Source organism: Callospermophilus lateralis, chromosome 11 (genome assembly GCF_048772815.1).
Source record: "Callospermophilus lateralis isolate mCalLat2 chromosome 11, mCalLat2.hap1, whole genome shotgun sequence".
In the NCBI taxonomy this organism is placed as follows: Eukaryota; Metazoa; Chordata; class Mammalia; order Rodentia; family Sciuridae; genus Callospermophilus; species Callospermophilus lateralis.
In genome coordinates this window covers 99,494,232-99,511,945 of record NC_135315.1, presented here as the reverse complement: position 1 = coordinate 99,511,945, position 17,714 = coordinate 99,494,232, and the positions used below count along the sequence as shown (strand labels likewise).

The 17,714-nt window shown below is 48.7% G+C and overlaps 1 pseudogene; it reads right to left on the bottom strand.

The window, feature by feature from the left end:
- LOC143410722 (inactive carboxypeptidase-like protein X2) overlaps nucleotides 1-16,871 on the bottom strand; it is a 96,354-nt pseudogene extending 79,483 nt beyond the window's left edge.
- Nucleotides 16,872-17,714: the final 843 nt, after the last annotated feature.

Sequence of the window (17,714 nt, the reverse complement as noted above, 5' to 3'; positions counted from 1 at the left end):
ACAGGAGGCCTCATGCTGTGGTGGTCTTTGGCCTCACAGAGATCACATCCCAGTGTGGGGGAGGCTGGGATGAATAAATAAGCTAATCATCAACGAAACAAGCTGCTTTTGATAAATACTGGAGAGCAAAAGAAGATTAGAAGAGGGACCAGAAAAAGGAAAGGAGGGGGGAAGGAGAGGAAGAAAAAAGGGAGAGAAGAAAGGAGAGGCCAGGAGGAGGCGGGCAGGAGCAGAGTGTCTGGGATTTGAGTGGGAATCGAGGGTTCAGGTAGACCTGTCTGCGGGCCACCTCACCATCCATGGGAGGTATGGTGGTGCCTTGGGGTGAGCACAGGGACCATGGAGAAAGAAAGGAGGGGTGGCTTTCAACCAGCTAGTAGGATAGAGTCCCAGGATTTGCTGGGGGTGGCTGTAAGTGGAGGAGGGAGGAGGAAACATGGGTGGGGGACTGGAGTAGGGCCCTTGTGTTGGAGAAAGACTAGGAGTGAGAGGGGTTTGAGATCTCAGCTGGAGCAGCACTATTGACAAGGCTCCAGCCAAATGCAGAAACCATCCTGTTTGCAGCTGAGCCAGGTCACTCATCACTTATTCAGCAAACACCTGGGCAGGCCTGGGGTCTTGCTGTGGGGACCACGTGCAGCTGAGCAGGGAGACAGGCATGCAAGTGAGATCCACCTGGATCTGCCTGCTGGGGGCACGAGGAGCAGCTGCTCCAGGCCAGACCACTGAGCAGAATCTTCCAGAACAGCTGGATATGGACAGAATCTGTCCATGTGTGCAGAGTTGATCTAGAGTGGAAATAGCCAGAGGTCACTAACTGGAGAGGTTCTGCAGCAACAGAGTCGCACATCGTGGCTGGTGTGGGTTTCATGTTGATGAAAACTCAGCCCTCTGTGCGCTGCCCATCCATTTCACTGTATGTAAATGTCACTATAGGTAAATGATACCCTAAATTCAAAAAACAACAACAAAAAAAAAAGATTTAAAGTAGTAAACATAAAAAAGCCAGGAAGTGTATCATTGAGTTTAACTGAACATTTTCTTACGACCCAAAGTATTGCCTCTCCCTTTTAAGAGGCAAGTCTGTCCTTTTGAAGCTGTGGTTTCAAGCTTTCTGCAGGGCTTAGGCACATCCTGCCATCCAGCTCAGGCACCATGGTCCCCATGGGAGACAATACAAGAATAGGTCTCAGCATCGCACAGGTCACATAAGGGACCCTCGCTTCCCTCTGCCCTGAGGTTCCCAGTCCAGGAAAGGCTTCCAGGGAGCCTGTGGGGGCCCATGCCTTCCTGCTGTCTGTCTCTGTCCTAGGCTGCAGGTAGGACTTTTGCCCTGGCCAGGGCCTCTCACCTCTGGATTCTGTTTCTGTAAGTTCACACCACACACTACCCTGGGCTTCCCTGCTTTTTTTTTTTTTAATATCAAACTATGCTCAAGTAACAAATATGTGTTGAGTATAGAAATTAAGTGGTGCTATGCCCAGGAAGAGAAAGAGCTCTGTGATTTATGTTCTGCTGGGCTACAATGCCAAGTGGAAGTCTGAGACCAGCCTCTTGCCACCTTTACTCTGCCCTGAGTTTCTTCTAAAGCCTTTGTCCAGACTGCTCTCCGACATGTTTAATTGCTGGGCCATTCAAAGCCTCCAGATACTTCTTTCCATTGTTCGGAAGTAAATCTTTGTTAACAAATCCCCCAAAGCGGAGGTTGACAGTCAGCCTTCAATGTCTAAAGTATGACTCAAATGGAAAGCCAATAAAAAATCCCCAAGGGACGTCTTTCAACAAGTCATTCTGGCTGCAGGCTGAGGGAAGAGCTGCCACCACACTTCTCTCCCCTGCTGTGGTTTTGAAATCAGAGACCACAAGGTATGATTCAGGGCTTCCCCCAAGAAGACGTGGTCCCCTGTGTCCCCTGCTAGGATGACCTCCAGCCTATTAGGGTCACCTGTTAGGGTGACCTGCCTGCATCTGTGGGTGCAGCCAGGCAGCTCCAGAGCCCACACAACCAGTGCAGGTTAAGGGCAGAGCTTCAGTACACTACAGGCCACCGCCGCAGAAAGTGCCGGCAGTGGGCACCCACACCACGTCCCCACTGACCCAGCCCCACGCTGGAGGCCAACCTGCACACTGCCTCTGCTCGCTACGCAGCCCTTTGTTGGCTCATTGTGCAGACACGGACCTTACCCTGCATGCCAGCGTTGGACCAAGGCTCTTTTAATCCTTCTCCTGAGGGCTGGGGACGGGTTCTGTGTCCCCATGACTTTAGATGCAGGATTCTTCTTCAAATGAATGACCAAGACCTGATATCTACCCTGAAGAGCCCACCAGGTCCCATCCACATTGACCAAAGCTCACATCACACACTCACAGATGCTGGGGTGCATCACTGGCCCCAGCCTCCGTGCTAGACTTCAGGTGGTGGAGATCTCCCTACCCCACCCCACTGGACCCCAGTTTTTGTCACCTCTCACCAGCTAGTCCTCAGCAGACCTCCCAATAGCACCTACAGATGCCAACACCAGTTTACCTCAGATGCTTCAGTTTCTAGACATGAGTGACAGTGAGCCAGACTGGAACAGATAGAGGACACGTACAGTTTCTCATCCCACACGCCCAGCTCTGACTTGTTGTCTTTGTACCCATTTCCCAGGGTGGCTGTAGCACTACAAAGGTGGAAGCTTGAAGCAGCACAGGTTTACTCTCTCTCAGGTCCAGAGGTCATAAATCTGAATTTCAGGTGTCAACAGGGCCACACTCCCTCCAAAGGTCCTCGCCTACCAGCCCCGGGGTCCCTTGACTTGAGCCACATCTTTCCATTCTGTCTCATCGCTACATAGTGCTCCTCTGGTTCATTGGTTTTCCACATGGTGGTCTCCTCTGTGTCTGTGATTATGTTCAACTTCCCTCTTCTAATAAGGACAGCAGTCACCAATGACTTCATCTTAACTTCATTAAGTCCACAAAGTCATTATGTCTGATTTCAAATAAGATTTCATTCACAGGCACCAGGGGTTAGAACTTCAATGTAGCTTTTTTGAGGGACACAAATCAGCCCACAACAGACAGACCTGTGTTTCCTGCCATACATCCATTTTACTGACTTCTTCATTCACTGACTTGTTCAGCAAGCATTTATTAAGCACCTATACATCCCATGCACTGTGCTAGGTGCTAGGGACTCCAGCCCTCAAGAGCTCATGGTGCAGGGGACAAGTCAGCAGGCAGCCACAATGAAGTGTGACATGAGGACACCAGGGGGGCTTCTGTACCAGTCTTGGGACATCAATCATGTTTCTCAGAGGGAACAACGACAGAGTTGAGACTGAGGCTGAGTGCCAGTTCCGCAAAGAGGCCATGGACAGGAAGAGTCCTGCCAAGAATCCAGGGATGAGAGGAGCCTCAAGTCTTCAGACACTTCAGATGGTTCTGCCAGCTGGTAATTGACAGGAGGAACGAGATGAGCCTGAAGAGACACCGGGAGGCAGCTCTGGGTCACGCCAGGCCTCACGTGACACTGAAAAGTCATGGCACACACAGGGCACCTACAATGACAGGTGCCACAGTGAGCAACAGCTTTACCTACACCGGCAAGCTCACAGAGTGGGGCTCCCTGACACGGCACAGCGGAGGAAGCCGAGGCTCCCTGCACCTACATCTCTCTCCCCCGCCCTCGAAGGCAGAAGCTTGACTCTCGGCTCTGCTCCAAGCCCAGGCCTCCGTCTGTAGACTGGTCCTGCCAAGTTGTTGTCCCAGGGGCAAAAGAGGGGTTGGTGGCACTATGAGCTGGGGGTGAGCACTTGTTATTGTCTGGGACACCTTCTCAGGTTCTCACCCATGTTCACCAGTTTAGATGAACCGCCAGGAACAGGAACGCGAACCCAAACACACGCCCCATCCACTCCATGCAGTGGAGGGCTTCTGAGCCCTCGCTGTCTGTCTCTCTGCCATTTTGACTCCCATGAACTATTTTTTTTTAACCATCTCATTCCAGGCAACCATCTATGGTTCCTCTTTTTCTCTCTCATATCAGACATTCACTCTTTGCCAACATGCTGCACAATGTCAGGTGGGAACTGTCAACTCATCTCTACCATGGCCTCACCCAGGACTCTGACTAAACCAGTACCACCTGGAAGTTCACGGCCAGGACCAGAAGAGCCAACCTACTAGAAGAGTGCAGGAGAGGTGCCCCCAGATCCCAGGGCCCAAATCTGAAGAGATGAAGAGCTCAAAACTGGATTCTCTGACTTCTGTGGGCTCTTGGGCTCTCTGCCTTGATTTGATTCATGACTATAGCGTTTGGCAGACGTGTTCCTGGAAGATTCTGGATTGGTTGTGTGTACACATAAAATAAAAGATGCACTGCAGGTATTTTTAGCTGAACATGACTGACAGCTATGCTTATTAGGAGAGGAACAACCCAGGCTGTTTTAAGTTATACATCTTATCTAAATGCAGAGTTGCAGGATAAATGGGGAAAAATCCTTAAACTGCAAGTAGCATGTGGTGAACGGCAGGCTGGGATACATTTTTCCTCACTCCTTATTTCTTTTCCTAATAATTGTTTGAGTAGCGTTGGCATGGAAAGAGCTCTGGGATTATAAATGTGTTTGTGTGTGTAGGTGGTGTGTGTACATATAAGTGAATATACGTATGTGTGCGATACCTTATTCCCTCAAAGGGAATTAAAGGGGACTAACAAAACTACATAACAGAATTTTTTTTTAATGGATAAGGAAATCAGGACAAGTGAGATGGAAAGTGAGGAGTAAAAATAGAAGGAAAACTGTAGCGGGAAGAGAGCGAGTGGGTGTGAGGACAGGAAAGAAAGAAAAGGGGGAGGAGGAGGAGCGTTGAGAAAAACCGGAGAGGAAGTGGTGAACAAAGGCTTCTGTTTCCATGGTGACCAGCAGCTCCAGGTCTGCAGAGATAAAGCTCTGGAAGGTGCTGGGATGGACTGTTTAACCCAATGCCGTGGGCATCCTTCCAAGCATTGGTCCAGTGCAGAAGGTCCCCACCTCCTGTGCCCTGGAAGCTGGAAGCTGCCATCAGTCCCTGACACCATGCCATGGCTAACCATCAGACCAATAGTACTGGCTCCCTGGGGGTCTGGAGTGGACCTCCAGGGGCCTGCAATTGTGTCTGCTTGTGGAGTGTGGCAAGTTGCAAGGGGGTCCCGACTCCCCTGGGATTGAGGGGCAAAAAAAATAAGTTGGACCAATTGAAGGTCAAAACACCTTTTAACAAGGTCATCTGTGGACTCCGTGAGGATGACATAACTGTCCACTTGGTCAATCTCTCTGCAGTGTTAGGCACTTGACCAGGGCTTCCTCCCCTCAACGCTCACATCTTGGACCCAGAAGGCCACTCTGCCTTTACCCCCTGGCCTGACAGGCTCCCCACCTCCCTGCCTTGCTGAGCCTCTGGAAGCACATGCTGGTTAGTGCTTGTTCTTGGTCCCTTTTCTAGCTTTCCACTCCCTCTCCAGGGGACACCCTCCATTCCTATGCCTTAAATAGCATTCCTGCAGATGGTCCCCATGTCACCCTCGGGCCCCAACATCTCCCTGAGCTCCTAGTCTGTCTACCCAAAGCTTCCTGACACCTGCCCTCAGATAATCACATCTGTGTCCCAAACTTAAATCCAAAAGCAAACTCCGGATTTTCTCCCCAAGATGTGTTTCCCTCCTTTCAGTCGATGACATCATCCTCCACTCAGTTACTTATGCCAGAGATCTGGGGCTCAGCCTTAACTTCTGCCTCTACCCTCCGCACAGCACCCATCTTCCTGTCTGGTCACCCCAACCTCCAAGATGGACAGTGACTCTGTTTCCCTCTCTGACTCTCTGAAATCATCTGATCCTTCAGGTCACCACAGTCTCCAGTCTGACTTGCTCAGCAGCCTGCAAACTAGTCCTACTTCCACTCTTGCTCACAGATGGTTTGTTCTCGATGCAGCATCCAGGGGACCAGTTCAAACAATGAATCCACCGCAGCCCTGCTTCCACCCTTCCAGTGCTTGCCCTCACAGGGTGCCATGCAGAACTCCTTTCCCTGGGCTTTGGGTTGGAACTGTCCCTGTCCTGTCCCCTCCAACACAACAGCAACTCTGGTTCCCTTCCCACTCCTCCCGCACCAGCTTCTTTTGGTTTCTCCAAAAGGAGATGCTTTCCTGCCCTGGAGCCTTTGCCCGCCTGGGCTGCCTGCTGTTTGTCTGGCCCTGCCACCTCCTCCCACTTCTCCATACAAAAGAAGCCTCCTATTGTCTCCATCTCAGCTCTGGCTGTTCCCAGCACTTGACCAACTGGTAAGTTTTTTCATTAGTCTGTTGCCTTGTGTAACTTCAACTGCAGCTCCCGGGAGAAAGAACTGTGTCTGATTTACCCACATTGTATCCCTAGGATCTGTCCATAGTGACATCTACAAGTATTACTTGGAAGGAATCAGAGAAGATAATGGGGGATTCAGAAAGTTTCCTAGGGACCTTCCAGTTCCCCAACCAAGTCACTCAGGAAGTCAGCCTGAACCCCCAGCCCTGGGGTCCCAACCAACACTCTTGGGGGCCTCCAGCAAAGCCCCTGATGGCCTTGAACAATTCTCTGCTCTTGGAACTGACACCTAGCACCTGCACCAGAGCCTTTTCGGTGGCCTCCAGGAGACCAGCCATCAGCCCTGGAAACTGGTGGGCCCCAGGGCACTGGGTGCAAGACTTGTTCTCTTATTGGAATTGGAGTTCAAAACTGCTTTTTTGCTTTTGTAGGAAAACAAACTACAGGCAGGGAGACAGCTCAGCTATCTGTCATTCCAGCTCTGAGTGTGCTCTGTTGGCCACTGTCAAACTTGAATTGTATCCAGAGGGTCGGGGTGGGACGTCTTTATTTGTGTGATTAGAAGTGGGAGCTATGGAGCAGGGGCTGGGAGTTGCAGGGTAGAGAAGCCCCTCTGCACTGATGAACTACTCACGAGATAAGGCTGTGGATTGCTCTGCGCCTCTGTTGAGAAGCCAGAGCCATCAACTTCAAAGTCCTGGTCCCTTTGCCCTCATTCAGACACACCAAAGAGCTGCAGCAGGCTGACTCCACCCAGGTCTAGAGGCCCCCTGGCACTCCTGCCTGCTGCGTTGGCCGCTCTTCCAGACCCTGCCAAGTGCTCTCTTCTGAGTCTGCTGATGCCACAGCTCTCCACGAGCACCTGATCTCCATCTCAGGAGCTCCTCCAGGGCAGGAGCCTTGGATCACTCCCTCCCCTAGCTCAGAACCTGGCAAACAGCAGGCATCAAATTAATGCTTGTTGGTTTGATCTCCAGAGTTCCTTGCAGCTCTCGGGCTCAAGCTGCCTCCTGCCATTTGATTCTCCTCTTGATTCCAGTTGCTTGCTTGGTGGAGTGGGCAGGCAGGGAGAGAAGCAGATGGAAAGGCGGGGGGCAGGAGGGATGCAAGGATGGGGGTGCCGGGCCTGGTGGAGGCACAGACGTTGAGAGAGACCTTGAGGCAGAGGGAGAGCGGTGGGGTTGGAGACAGATCTATACAATCTCCAGGTGCCAAAGCACTCAGAATGTCCCAGTCTCCATAGAACACCCATCCAGAGGCTCGGAGCAAAGATCTTTTATCCCCGTCTCTAATTAAGGATCCGCTATGATGGGCTCAGGCATAGGAAGGAAAGTTACAATGACTAACATTTTTAATGTCATTACAAATAATTAAATTACAGAGTCATTTCTTACACCCAGCCTGGACTTTTTTCAGCACTTTCTTTCAGAAGGAAATATTGCAGAGCCGTGGGGGTGTTGGCAAGCGCTGCAGACCAAGCCTTCACTTCACGGCGGCTCTGGGGAGAGGTTGTAATGGGCTTTGCAATCCCCAGGAAATTTTCCTGCTATTTTCTATGCATAAAAGTAGACATAATGCCTTGAATTTTAATGTCACCTTTTTACCTCACAACCAAATGTGCTCTCACAACCTGAAGGATTACTAGTCCTTGGTACAGAAGGAGCAATTTGAAAGCAGCACGTAAGCATTGGGTCTATGAATGTCCACTGCACCAGGCCCCAAGCTTGTCATGCATTATCCTTCAATACTCTTTTGAGATCTGAGCCAGGATTTAAACCCAGCAGTCTAAGAACACATAGGTTGAAAGACTATGCTGTATTTCTTGTTTGACAAACATTTAATGAGCTTCTACTATGTGACAAGCACTATATGGCTACTGGGATATAGTGGAGGAGGAGAGAGACAGATCCCCTTCCTGGAGGGGATGACCTTATAAGACTATGAAACACACAGCAGATGAGCTAGGTGGTAGAAGAATCAGGTGCTTCCTGAGGTGTTAAATGACAAGAAAGTCCAATTCATGGGAAAATATGGTGCAGAATGTCCCAGAAAGCAGGTAGCACAGGGGTCTAAAGATGTTCCCTGGAATGTTTGACTCAGTATTCCACTCCTGGATACCTGTAGTAAGGCAACTATTCTTCAAACAGAAACAGATACTCCCTGCTTATTTATAATACTGAAAACAAGGTGAGATGACTTCAAATCCAATAGGAGAAAATTTCAAGGAATCACGAAATACTGGCTTGATGAAATGTTACACAGCAATGAAAAATAATTTGACAGGCCCTGATTGTGGCTAGGAGGTACACTCCCTCCTGCCTCTCCCACTGATTACAACTAAAATTTCAGGGTAGAAGATATAAAATAGCTATGGGAGTATTCTGAGAAATAAATAAGAAAGGGAGTGGGAGGGAAATCAAAATGGAGAGATACAGATGTGACAGTGGGAGTCCTGGTCCCCTGCCCCCATATTTCCTGGCTTAGAGACAGGACAGCCAAACCCCAGAGCTATGCAGAGATGTGGCCAGAACAAGTTCCAGGAGAACCCTCTCTTTCTGGTAGAGAAGCAGAGAAGCAGCCCCTGAGTGCAGAGCATGGGGTGCCCAGGCTCTCTTTCTACTGCTCTGGCTCTCCCAGCTCTGCCCTGGGCAAGCCTCTGCCACAGAGCTGTGGTCCTTCATCACCAGCCCCACGGCAGCAGGGGAACTTTGAAAAATGGTCCTCGTGGTCTAATGAGTGAGATGGGAAGGATGCCTGTTATTTATCTGGGTCCCTCTTACTTTTCCAAGCCTTGTTCCAGGTAAGACACCATCACAGGAAGTTTGTGAAAATATAAGGAAGATAATAATAATAATAATAATAATAATAATAATAATAACAATAGATTTCCAGCCAGAGAATCAGGGACTGGAAATAGTAGAAGAATCTAGAAGAGCAGGAAGCTAGAGAAAGAGACATCATACTTTTGGGCTTGAAGGCTGATCTCTGTGCTGTGTGTATGGAACTAACACAGAGCAATACACACCAGGCTGCAGGACTCGACTTCAGGGTGACCCCGTCCCAGCCTGGATCCTGGGTGGTGTCTGCACACTACATATCCAAATACCACTGTGAAGGTTTTGTAAACAAGGTTAACATTGCAACGGCAGGGGAAGATGAATGGGGGACTAATTGGGGAAATTGCCTGATAAAATGAAACACAGTAAAGAAATTAACACTCACCGGAGGATTTCAACAGCACCCAAAATCTCATAAATATTCAAAACATTCAAGATAAGATCAAAAATTATTCAACATACAGAAACTACATAAAAAAATACTTGAGGGGGAAGATAAGTCAATACATGCCAAACACAAGATTACCTAGATGTTTGAATTATCAAATAGTTAAAGTAGGTTTGACAGTCCTACTTCATAGTAAGGGGCCGGGGATGAGGCTCTGTGGTAGAGCACCTGCCTGGCATGTGTGTGGCTCTGGGGTCCATCCCCAGTATGAGGGGGAAAACGTAAGGGTGAACACTCTTGAAACAAATAGAAAGTTAAAAGTTCTCAGCCAAGAAATAGAAATGATACATAGAAAATTTAAAACTGGACATTATAATAGCAGAATGTTTTCAAAGAAATCCTCAGAGGGGGACAATAACAAAATGGAGGTGAAAAAGGAAGGAGTCAGTTTTAAGATAGGTCAATAGAAATTATCCAATAATAGAAAAAAATTAGACTTAAAATCCCGTGGAATCACAGCAAGTCTAACACTGATGCCACTGAGGACCCACAAGGAGTGGGTGCAAAAGACATTTAAATAAAGATCTTTAAACTTCTCCTGAATTTAACAAGAGACATAAATTTATAAATTCAAGAAACTCAGCAAACCTTAAGTAAAATAAAGTCAGAGAAAGCCCATGCCAAGTTATCATAATCAGACTGCTGAAAGCCAAAGATGAAGGGGAAATCTTGCAACTGTCAGAGAAAGAGGAGGCTTTAGGCATCCGGAGCCACAATTTGCATGACGGCAGATTTCTCACCAGAAACCATGGAGAACAGGAGACAGTTGAAAATTATTTTTAAAGTTCTCAGAGTCAAGAATCCTTTATCTAACAAAAATAATCTTTAGGAGTGGAGATGAGATTAGGATGTACTCAGATAAAGGAAGACAAAAAAAATTACCACCTGTAGTACATAAAATTAAAAATTAAAAAAAATTTACCAAGGGGTTGCAATAACTTTGAAAAATTCCTATGATCTGATGTTTTAAAAAACCATGATTCTGAATTTAAAAGACAGTATGATTGCAGTTATGTCCAAACATTCTATTCAGAGAGGAAAAGCAAGATGAAAGTGAAATAAAGTGTCATTTGAGACTTATTTTAGTTATAGAACTATCAGTAATTCTCCTTTTAATATTTTCTAAAATTTCAATGGATAATTCACTATTTGATAATAGTACTTCTAAATGGATTGGTTAGTCGGGAAAAGGATAGAGTTAATCTCTAAATTTTAGTACAAAAAAATAACATGTTTAAGACTGAAGGTTTCTGTAGGGGAGGTGAGAGAATGCCCCCCAGGTGAAGAAAGTGGCCCATTATTTCAGTTTCATTCATTTTCTTGAAATTCCAATTATCTGAGATAGTTGAGATTTTTAAAAATAAAACCTAAAGTTCAAAATCACTACATACTACTCATGCCTGACCGTTCTCAACTCTGTTTACATAGAGAAAAAGGTCTCACCCTCCAAGATGCTAACAGTCACCACAGCCCCACCATTAGTAAGTCATCCACTGCAAAGAAGGAAAAAAAAATCCACTAGCCTCAGATGGCAGATGCCGACCTAAAAGCTGAAGGAACGTTCTAGGTGGCAAATAGGACAAGTGGCAGCCACCTCCCAAACCATCATGTGTGAAGAGCACTCTCAGAGTTCCTGAGTTCAGGCTGCACACTGAGGCCAGGACAAAGGAGACTCAAATGCAAATGTCCCCGATGCCCAATAATTCAGGGGACCTGCAGGATGGTGTGGGAAATGAAGAGACAGACATCCAGGAGCCAAAGAGTCCCAAGAGACGTGGCAGTTTACTTCCCTGACAGCTTCCAACCATGGGCGGGAGAGCACATTCCCGACTTAGAGGCCTTCCAGGATCGTGGGGGGGGGGGGGGCTGAGGCCTGCAAACTTTGGTGTGTAATGTCTGATCCCTCCCCTTTGCTCTTTTCTTCCTCTCTCCATCCTTCCCTGCACAGTCCCTTGAATCCTCTGCCTTTAAGAATATCTCTTATTCTGTTTCTGGATTTTCCAAGGAAATTGAGAAGTTGCACTACTGACCTTTTGGGGCAGGAATTTCCTTACTGTAGGGAAATCCAGTGGGTTGTAGGATGTTTAGCAGCATCCCTGCCCTCGGATCATAGAGACCAGTAGCGCCCATGCCCCATGGTTGTGACAAACACAAATGCCTCCAGACACTGCCAAATGTACCCTGCCTCAAAAATGGTTCAGGACCACGGTGTAGCCATTTGGGAAACTGCACGGGTTGTAGTTTCTAAAGAAGCAGGAGGTGGATCCAGGTGTCCTAAGTACAGGGGTGGCCACTGAGCCCAGCAGAGCCTAAGAGAATAAGGAGAGAACATAGAAGTTTCAAGATTTTTAAATATTTGAAAAGAGTAAAACTTCTTTTGTGGATATAATGCAGTTTTGTTCTTCTTAAAAAGGTCTTGCTGTCCCTCTTGGACCTCTGTGTTAGGGACTTACCTGCTCATTCCTTCATTCAAGGAACACAAAGAGTTGGGTTCCAATGCTCCTCGCCCCAGAGCAGCTGCAACTTGAATCTACAGTTAGTCTTCCCAGTTTGCAGACGGGGATACCGCAGTTCATGATGTATACTTTTATCGTGAAGTACACCTCTCAGCACTTCTGAGAACTGAGATTAAACTCTCCAAAGGAAAGGAGAGTAGGAGAGGTGAGAGAGGGGGTGGGACAGGGAGGTCCTCCTCCTGGAATGTCACCAGTGACCATGCAGAAGGAAGGGAGGGAGAGCTCCATTTTTTAACCCTGATGTAATGATTGAGTCAAGCCAGAATCATCAGTGGGTGACAAGCTCCTGGGAAACAAGATGCTCACAGGTGGCAAAGTTTCACCCCAAGACACCTGGCCCATTGCAAAGAGATGGTGGGCTCAGCATGGACACATCTCACGGTTGACTCCCCCAAGCCATTGGACCACCACCTAAAGCCCAGCTCATAGGTGCTATAGGGGACCACACATGAGAGAGATGCAAGGACAAGCCAGTGACAAGCCTATCAGGCAAGATCTGGAGACAAGAATCCAAGCTGAGGGGTATTCCAAAAGACCACCACCCTGAAGACTTCAGAGAGTCACAGTCTTGGAAAAGCAGAGGGACCATCCTAGATTCAAAGGGATTGATCCAGGACCCTGGGCAGTGATGAGTGCACCTGGAGCCAATCCTGATTTTTAAGAAACAGGCATGACACGGTCTTGGGACAGGGAGGTGGACATTTTACAGTTGACATGGTTCGCTTTTCAAGTGTAATAGTAGTCTTGTGCCTATTTAAGTGAAAAGGAAGCAAATAAAACCCTCTTTTTCCTGCTGGCTCTCACACCCTCACTTTGGACAGCACCCGGGTGGGACTTCTCCAGTCTCCCAGTTGCCTGCAGGTCAGTGATGCAGGAGCTACTGGAGGTGATGCGTGAGGGGTCTGCTCTGCAGGACTGCCTCCACTTCAGAGGCCAGCGACTACTTAGTGGGTCCCTGGTGTGGCCACCAATGGAGGACCCCTAGGAACCCCTCCTTGAGATCAACAACTTGCCATAATGACTGACTGGCAGAACCCAGGGAGACTTGTGTTGACTGGTTTATTATAAGTGACATGATAAAGGACACAGAGGAACAGCCAGAGGAAGAGGGACACTGGAGGAGGCCTGGAAGGGTTCCCCATGCAGGGCTTCTGTCCCACTGAAGTAGGGGACCACCACCCTCTCAGCTCAGGGGTGTTTTAACCAACCCAGAAGCTCTCTGGATCTCATTATTGTGGGATTTTTATGCCTCCCGCTGGTAGGCATTGCAACTGTGACTTATTCAATCTCCAGCCCCCTCCCCCTTTAGGAGTGTGGGGATGAGACAGGAAGCATTAAGCTTCTGACCATGGCTCACTCTTTCTAAAGACCAGACCCAATTCTGTAGCTGTCCAGGAGCCCAAGACTCTTCTCATTAGAGCAAAAGACACCCATCCCCCAAGAATTCCAAGGGATTAGGATTCTGTGCCAGAAATCAAGAGACAGAGACCAAGTATGTCATTTTTATTATGTCACATGAAGAAAATGTCTTTGTTCCTGGAAGATATGTGCTGAAGGATTAGATTCGGGGTGAAGTGTCATAATAGTCTGAACTTATGTCCAAATGATTTATGTGGATATATCTATATATCTAAAAATGTATTCATATTATGTATATGTAACATCGCAATATATATTTATACACATATATTCACTCTATATGCTCACAGACATACAGAGGGAGATAGATCAAATGTGGCAATATCCACCTTGGAGGATTCCAAATTTTCTGTAAGTTTGACCAATTGTATTAAAGGCCAGATAGGGTTCCGGCTCCCATGCAATTCCCGGATGTCTCCATTCAGCACCAGACAGTTGAGCACCTGCTCTCTACAGCCCTGTGCTGAGCTTAAGGGCTAGCAACCTCAAGCCTGGCTGGGTGGGGTCCTGTTCTCAAAAGCCCACCTCCCACAGAGGGTGGAGCCAGATCTGGTGCTTTTCCCTTACACCTGAGGGCCAGCGGGGAGGCTCAGGGAATGACCTCCTGAATATATATATATATTTTTTTCAGCTAGGTGTAATCTCTGACATTGAAAAACAGCAAAAAGAAAGAAAGACAGAAAGAAAGACAGAAAGACTGGAGCACTAGCCTAGCTCTTTGGCAAGTTTCCAGGCCTCATTAAGCCATGGAGATTATTAGAAAGAATTGCACACACTTATTAATTTTGTTTTCAAGTAAATCAAAGATCATCTTTGTCAGCCTTCACTGAATCCACAGAACACATTGGCAGCTTGATTGCTAATTAGTGTATAGGGAAGGAGAGCAGATCCAACAACAATTCCACATAGTGGAGTGAGTTTGATTGAAATGCATAAATTCTAAAAACACTCTAATTTGTAAACATCCTCTTGGAAGTCTAAGCCTATGCCAAAATATTGGTGAGTTCCACACATCCAAGGCGACGGGCATCTTCATCTGTACCGAGGGAATGAAGAGGCAGGAACGGTGTTCCTGCACCCTCCCCCCCACCCCCCTCATACTGTGTGATCTTCTGAGGGCCTGTCTAGCTCACACTCAACCATGAAGACCACCCACCCATTCGTTCTCTCAACAACTCTCTATTGACCATCTACTACGTGTTAAAACTCTCCCCAAACTGAAGGTGTTGAATTGAACAAACCCGTGGAGCTTCCAGACATGATCCTAGCATAGGGCATTAACGTCGCAGTAAAAGGTAGGCTCCAAGATCATGCATTAGGCAAATGTGCCCTGTTTGCATTGTTTCTCAGTGGAATTCCAGTGACAGGGTTATGCACCAATGCTTAAAACCGCAGCAGGATCTCAGGGATGGATGGGCCCTGGGATACAGCCCCTGAGCCCTGCCCTGTAGAGACACTGTCCTGGCAGGCTCTTCCCCTGGTGAATCACAGGAGGGCCAGAGGGCACACCGGATGTGCCTGTGCCTTGTCCATCACTTCCCATTGGCCATAGAAAGTCACTGGCCCACACCAACCCTGGGGCTGAGAAGAACTGGGAAAACAATCCCATCTTCCAGTGCCCAGTCTTGCACTGGGGTAGCCACTCCCTCCACCCTGCTCTGCTCCTCTTCTAGCTCCCGCTGTCCCTAAGCCTCACCTCAGACATTGCCTCCTCCCCCTGGTCCTCCCCAGTGGGTGCCCCTTGATGGCTTCTCAGAGTCCTGGGCATCCCTCTGCAATGGTCCCTGGCACAGCTTGTTGGAATCATCTGCTTACATCCCCATCTGTCCCCCTTGACCTGAACTCAAGTGGCAGTGGGTGGGTCCCATTGTAACTACTCACCCTCCCAGGTCCTCTTTCCATTAAACCAGCCGTACATACCAGTCTAGCTTTGATAAAACTTTCTTTTTCTTTTTCTTTTTTTTTTTGTGGTACTGGCAATTGAGCCCAGGGCCTTATGCATGCAAGGAAAGCACTCTACCAACTAAGCTATATCCCCAGCCCCCTGATAAAACTTTTTTAAAGGGCAGCTACCCAGCTACCCTGGCTCTGTTTTGGTTTTGGCCTTTGCTCTTCCTCTTTCATCTTGCCTGGAACATGAATGTGATGTCTGGAGGTACTGCAGCCAAATTGTTTCCCATGGGGACTAAAGTCATAATATAAGACAGGAGGTAAAATCAGATAAAGTCCCCAGTGGCTTCTGAGCGGCTGTACCAGCCCTGCACTGCCTGGCTGCAGATTTACTGTTTTGCCAAGAAAACCCCCTAACTTCCTTAAGTCACTGCTGTTTTGGTTTCCTGGGTGTCCAAGCCAAATGGGCCCTAACTGATAGAGCCTCTCAGAGAAGGGGCAGACCTCCTCATTGAATTCCCAGACCCCGAGGGCATGGCACGTAACAGGACCCAGCTGTGGATTTCTCCACAGGAGCCTCCCCGTGTGCCCAAGCTCCAGCCACCTCTGGGCCCTGAGAAGGTGGCTTCCTTCTCAGGAAAGACATCTCCCCTCTCTCCTTACCTCCCTTGAGGCCCCTGGGCCCCTCCTCTGGAGGTTTCCTGTGCTCCACCTTCCGATGATACTAGATCTTAACCTGACGTGATAAAAGCGCCAGGCTCCTGGGTCGTGGTGAGACTGGAGTCAGCCTCTCACGAACAATGAGGAGAGCAGACACCGCCGTGCCGGGCACCACTCTAGACAAGTCACAGACCACTGACTCATTTACTTCCCTGTGGCCTCCGCCTGCAGACACTCCCACTCCGCAGAGGAGCGGACAAGGCACAGGACTGCGAGCACCTGCCCAGCTCGTGACTGGCAGATTGGGATTCTCTCTGAGCCGTTGGTGGTGGCCTCTGTGCTCTTGCCTGTTGCTCTGTATGATCTTGGGGTTCCCCATAGCCCCTGCTTCCTTGACTCCCAACAGGCTCTTGTCACTCTTGATGTGACTCTCATGGAGTGTGATCCCCTGGTGAATGCAAACGAGTCCCATCCACAACCTCATCCAGCATCTTATGGCTCTAGTTTCCACCCACTTGATGGTGACATCTGCCACCTGCTCCCGGCATCCCCTCAGAGTGCCCCAGGGATGGTGGAAGGTACCAGACATTTCCATTCCTTGGTCCACCCAGCTCCACAGGGCCCAAGAAGAACTGATGGGTTAACCTTGATCAGCCTCTCACCTGCTCCAGGACCATGTGTACAGCACTGAGCTGGCCTCTGGGGCCAGGTGGGTGCTGCTCCAGGTGCAGCGGCCAAGCTTCCTGGCTGCTGGCTGGACGGACACCTGCCATCGCTCCCGCAACAGCTGTGTAGTCCACTAATTCACAGTTGTGAACTGGTTTCTGGGTGATGAACCAAGTGGTCACCAGAGATCTTTGATCCACCCCAGAGATTGTCGTAGACACCTGGCCAATCCATCCAGACTGCTGGTCCCTGATCTCTCCAGTACCTCTGTAAAGATAGCCAGGGCGAATGGTCTGGTGGCCTCTGGGGCAGTGGGTTGTGTTTTCCAGATATAATCTGCATGTTTAATATGGGGTTTAAATGTCTGCAATTAAATTATATTTCTACAAAGCAGAAAAAAAAGCAGTGCATATGGCCTCAACAGCTCATCTGACAGCCTAGTCCTGACACTGCTCCACCTGATGGTAGCATCTCTGTCCCTTCCCCTTGATCCTGCTACTGTGTTGGCCCTGAGTGACTGCTGAGGTGAGGTCAAGACGTGCAGCTCTGCTCTCTTGGGACATCATGCCAGGACACCATCCAGCAGCTGTGAAGCCAAGGCAGCCCACAGAGAGGTTGCCCGCAGGTGCCCACTGAGAACCCTGAGAGGTCCCAGACTCCAGCCAGCCTCAGTCTTCCTGAACACCAGAAAAGAGGAGCCAGCCATCCCCAGCTTCTTCAGGTTCCTGGCCCACAGACTCTGTGAGAATAAAAAATTGCTTTACGCCTCTCGACTGGGGGTCTGTTGTATGACAGTGGTGATCAGGATGTGGGGCTTCCCCAGAGTGTAAAGAAAGTCAAAAAGACACAGAGAAGTAGGCCAGGTGCAGGGACAAAGTAAAAGGGGTTGCTCGTGTGTCTGAGGACGAGGCTGACGTGAATCTAGCACAGAGCCTCCTCAGGAAGGACAT